This window comes from Platalea leucorodia (assembly GCF_965183815.1).
Source record: "Platalea leucorodia genome assembly, chromosome: 6".
Lineage (NCBI taxonomy): Eukaryota > Metazoa > Chordata > Aves > Pelecaniformes > Threskiornithidae > Platalea > Platalea leucorodia.
This window is the reverse complement of record NC_138828.1, coordinates 58,137,623-58,143,622: the sequence shown is the minus strand read 5'-3', so window position 1 is coordinate 58,143,622 and position 6,000 is coordinate 58,137,623.

The window sequence follows — 6,000 nt, the reverse complement described above, 5'->3', positions numbered from 1 at the left end:
TTGACAAAGTGACTCCCAGCTGAAGAGATTCACATGTGCTCTTTATTTCAGCAAGCAAGAAGCATCTATCATCTCACTCATCAAATGTGCTACTGAGACAAGAAAGGAGTGTGCAAGCAGCTGTTGTGTAGGACTATTGCATTTGTTAAAATCATGCCCACTTTGTTTTCAACCAGCGTAGGTATGACTATACATGGCGATACATATCTAATGCTGTCATTTTCATGGCTGTAAATCTACTCAACAGAATTCCAGAGGAATTTGCCATCAGCAAGAAATCAGCCTGTAAGTTTTCAGTCTGGCAGCTTTTATTGTTATATTTTGCTGTTTTTCTAATACTCACTTCTAAATGTGAGAGGTGGAATATTTTGTAAACATATTCTTGAAATATAATGCAAATTTTCCTTCTTGTCACCTTTGTCCTTGGTGGCAGCAGACAACCTTGGTAATGAGTGGAAATATGAAATGCCAACCTTTCGTGATGCAGGTGCAATGGCAAGAGGATAGAGAACAGTTTCTATTTATGGTGACCATTATTGGCTCTGTTCTAGCTTTTACTCTTTAGGGTCTTACCATATACAAGCACAACCTTTTAAAAAAAACAAGTATTATACAATCTCAACCAAAATGTCTTGTTTATTTTCTTACTGAAGTTGGCTGTTTGAGGAGTATGTATGTAATTTGCAGGCTGGGTCTCCAATGCACTAAGAATATTTTCAGGTAGATGTAATTTTAAAACTGGAAGTGCCGACCAATGGAAAAGACCAGCGTTCAGACCCAGTTTTCATCCCAAATCAGACTGAGGTAAAGAAAGACAAAACTTTTAATGTAAAACTATCTTGGAGGAAAAACTAGTTAGGGCCTTCAATCTCCCCAGCAATGTAGCACAGCAAGTGAGATACTGGAGATAACAAAGGAAGGGGAACTATGGAAGAACTGCAAACAGTAAGTAGAGGCAGACAGCTATGTTACCACCCTTTAGAGTAACAAGATCACAAAACACTTGAAATTAGAAGGGGAAATTATCTAGCCTACCTCCTGCTCAACTTCAGAGCCAAGTTCAGTTCCTGCTCTGAGCTACACTAACCTCAAAGATAGATCAGGTTGCTCAGGGCTTTGAAAGGAGTATCTTTTAATTCTAAATTTCTTGAGAGTAAATAATGCAGAAATCTATCTTTTCTCAAAGAAAAGTTCATTTTGATTAAGTATTTTCTTTCTTCTTCCTGACGAAGGAATGCTTTGATCAACACGCTTATGTGAAAATATCCCCAGAAAAGTTGCTTGTGTGACTGAATTCAGCCATTCTGTCTCTTTATTGCTAGAAGCAAACAAGCTAGGCTCTTATTTACGTGACTCACAGATTCATAAGTGTACGTAGCAAGCACATCACATCACTGAAATGGGACAAAGAGACACATTGCATTCTAGTGGCTCAGTGTGGTAAAATACTTCTGAGAATATTACTCGTATTTCTCTACTCACTACTTTTAAAAGGACTTATTTAACCTGACAATTTAAATAGGGTTTTGCAGTGAGCTGCTTCAGAAAACAATGAAAAGGCAAAGCTGGAGAAAATGAACTCCATTTATCAGAAAAATAATTTCTGGGCCATTCCAGTAACAGTGTTTCATTTGTTATAACAAAAAAAACCCCATACAAATAAAGACAGGACCAGGCCTAAAAAGCATAGAAGCAAAGTTCTCAATCCTACAAATATATATGCAACTTGCCATGGTATGCATCAGCCTGTTATGTGTGCTCAGTTTCTACAGGATAATACATCAGGTATTAACTCTTTCTAACATCTCACCAGCACCAACAAACCTCAGTTGTTAGAAACTGTATAAAAGGAAGTACCTGAAATGCCTTTTAACAGGAATCATAACAATATCACACTTCATATGTCTCTGTTCTTTAAATATCTCCTTAAAACCAGCCTCTGTAGTGCTGTCTACAGCTGCCTTTGTTTTTTCAGCAACACTTGAAGATTACTGGCTACTTCTTGTTAATATGCCCACTGAGGCTGTTAAACTATGCAAATGCATACAGACTAACTGCTGCCTTCGCCTTCTTCATGTCTGTCTCAACACTTGTTGAATGTCCTCCTAACTTATCCTGGATGGTTTGTTCTCTGAAGCCGGGATTGTCTTTTTTTATAATCTCTATAGCATCTGGCATAAAGACCTTAATCTTCAGCCTCTACTACTTCTCTTGAGCTAGCATCAGAAGGAGAAGGAGCTTGTGAGTCTCCCACACCTAGGATGACGGACTCAGAAAGTCAGCAGAGTTGTTTCGCACAGGTAGAGAGGGGCGGGCAAAGAAATGTACTGCCAGGTGGGTTTCTGTCATTAGGCATGCAGTGCCGGACTTGCACGCCCAGAGAGGAAGCAAGTTCTGTAATGTTAAGAAAGGATGTTGGATGAGAGGTGTAGACACAAGGCTGGGAAATCTAAAAAGGGATTTCAAATGAGCGTTACAGATGTTTATCTGATATGATTAAAGACTCACTAAATTGTTCTGGCTGTAGATATTACAGGACAAAAAGAACCCTATAGCTCTTATTATATGTTCTCTTCTCACTTTGATTATTAAAAGTGACTAACTTCAATTCACAGTTTCGATATTTACTATTAATTCTTTAAAAGCACTGTCCTAAGTGTTTTACAGGCTCTTAAAAGAAAGTAGAACCTGCACTAAGAAGATCTTAATTGATCTTTACAGCATATAAAAAGAGGGATAAAAATGGGGCATAAAGAGGGCATGAGTTTTGAGCTGTACCTTTTATATTTCCTGAGGGAAATGGCTGGCAGGGTGAGGTGCTCTCCTCAGTGCGGGGCAGCATCACACCATCTACAGATCCCACAATACAGCGCCAGTTCAGTGTGTCACTCCGCAGCTCTTCTCAATCGCTTGCACAGCTTTCTTGCTGCACTGAAATCCCCGAAGCACACTAAAAGTATCTCCAGCTTGCCAGTTTATGCCATCCAAGAAGACTGCTCACAAGCTGCATTTGACTGAAGGGATTACTGTAGGTATAAAATGACAATAGCATTATCACTAAGCAGATGAAATATGTGACCTATTTCATTACCTGCTTCTTTAAGTGTAAATATTAACAGGGTTTGGTTTTTACCTGCAAACGTAGTCATTTCAGAGTTCGTAAGTTTCATTTCATAGTTTTCAAACCCAACCATTTAGCTTAATTTTTATAAAGTTGAAAATTTGATCTAAAATTTTGAATATACCTTATCAGTACAGTTACTACAAAACGTCACCTGCTCAGTGCTAAGTAAGAAAAAATGTATATCCATCCTAATTCTCATTTTTCTTTTACCTGGGGTGTATACAGTCTGACAAGCCACACAGCCAAGCAACCAGTGGGGCACAGATGTCTGACAATGAATAATCCAAAGATCTTGAGCTCAGTTTCCCGTTCTGTTTTCGGTGCACACTGTTACATTGTAATGCAATTTTGCTAATTAATGATGCTGCCTTCACACTTAACACCAGTCCTGCTTCTGGCCTGTGGCTGGTGTACCTGTTCCCACAATAGTTCTCTCAACTGACTGGAACACTGCGAGTCCAGTTGGACGCTTAGACTACGAGTACCCTGGGTCTGCAAGTCCCTATTTCCAATTACTCAAACCAGTCAGTATTACAAATATTAGCATTTTCAGTCATCACCTCCACATACAAAGTGCACGGTGTGAGGCACACAGCTCCCGTTCTCTGTTTTGAGCAGAATCACAAAGACACACCTTCCCTCGTTCTACATTTAAGAAGGCACAAAGTATCACTAGAGAGAAATTGCATAGTCACCACTTTTGCAACTTGTTTCCCCTAGTTTCATTAAAAGTTGTGGTCTTCCTTCCTACAGATCTTACCCAGTGGGAAACAGGAAGAATTTCCCTTTTTTTCAGTGATCTTGCATTCTTTTTAATTAGCCAACATTGTCTGAGCAGGACATTATCTTTGTACTGTGCGCACTTTCTGATTCCAAATGAAAATGAGCATTGCAAAAAAGATCTTTAATAAACTGGAAACATTACTTTGTGTAAGAAAAAAGGTTCCCTCCTGAAAGTTTATGCATAACGAAGGCAGAAAATGAGCATGCAACTGGCCCAGGACTGTTTTATGAATCATACTTTGCAATTATATTATTTGTCTTGCTTCTAGTAAGCATTTGACGTCCCTCAGAATATGAAAAAAAAAAGTCATGGCTACTATATTAGAACTAGTGGATTTCAATTGTTTTAGTTTACTAGTGTTTATATATGCTTAATCAAGATGAAACTATTCCCCACCCAAAAGGCCTACCTTCACTAACACAGCCCAGAAAATATTTTTAAAAAATCTTATTTACAAGATGTATGTCTGTCTCATAGACCCTATAAATACTAAAACCAGCGTAGAAATGAGTGGGAAAGCAATTTGGCATTATTGTTAGCAATGGCTTAAAGAAAAGAGATTATTGAACAACAAATATGAGAAAATAACTGTAAGAAAAGACCATAAGAGCAGAAACTGAAGCCACCACAGAAGTCTGGTTTCCTTTAAAAATATTGCAAACTAGTAGCAAAAGTCTCCACGTTAACCTTGTAGTTTTAGGCACTAAGCAACCAAAAGTGCAAAGCAGCACATCTACTTATGTGCCTAAATTCTGGGGCGCTTAGTAAATTCAAAGATGCCTAAGAGCCATGTTGGGGACCCATCAGGTTTCGCTCAGCCTGAATGAGTGAGCCAGCCCCACTGGAGTGGATGGAAAGACACACTGCTGTATTTTGAATCAAGTTTATTGACTGCAGAAGCAGCTGCAGTCTGAACCACATTCATAAATCAGACCACCAGATGTCTCGTCACCTGTAAAAGCTTCTAGAAAATGTTTCTGAACAATAGTGATAATATCTGGGCTTCGAAAGTTTGCCTCTTTGCCATGGTCACTCATTTTAGATGTCACTTGGTCTTTGTAAAAGGGCTTGTTAAAGAGCTGCCAAAAGCAAGAATTATGTCGCAAGGAGTATTTTTATCAAAATTACAACAAGATACTTCTGCATTGGTGGCCTGGAAAAGCATGCTGTATTTTCCTAGAAACAGATCTTCTGCAAAGCAAGCAGAACTTCAAGTTCTCAAACTGCAGATAAAACTATTGAGCATTTCAGTTGGTAACATGGGGGAAAGTGGAAGTCCTGCTGTTAATTTATCTTTTTCAGTCCTGGAAGCAACAGAAGACAGGTCCCAGACGTGTTCCCATCATCCACCCCATGGGGCAAAAAGGATCCTTCTCACCACCCCTGCTGTTGTAGTGTAATGCCAGGCAGCTCCTCCTTTGTGTGGTTATTAAAAGTACCACATAAACCTCTCTGTTCCCAAGCACCTACTACTGAGGGATCTTTTCAGTATTGTCTCCACACAGCAGGATATTTGCAGTTGTTTCAAGACCCCAGGTGTCCCCAGTGATCAAGCTGAACAAAATGGAGTTTAATTTCCACCTTTGGGAAACAGTCAATGGCTCAGTAGTCTTATTTTTGGGATGCTCAGTGGAGGAAGCTCGACGCTGGTCTGCAGAAGCCAGGACAGCTCAGCTGGCAGAGCTCTCAGAGGAGCCGGCTTGCCGAGGAGAACATCCTCACCCTCCACTTGTTGGGCTGAGGCATCCCTAACGTCAGGAAACCTGCAGGGCAGGCTTAGTTCACGCCTTTTCCAACCAGATGATAAAGCTCCAGAAATGCACCTAAAACATTTCAACCACTAATGGGCATTCAGTCCAGGGACTGGACTACAGCTAGTCTGAACTAAAGCTGCCCTGAAGTGTACAGAGAATGAAGAATTCATATAAATCCTTGCACTTATCCCTTAAGACAGATTTTGACAACCATAAAGAGCAGTGGTCTCACTTTCGTACAGGCATATCTGACTTACACATGGCTTATGACAAAGCTAAAATTATCTACAGCATATAATCCTGCACATCATCAAGAAGTAAAATGGGACTCTATCATC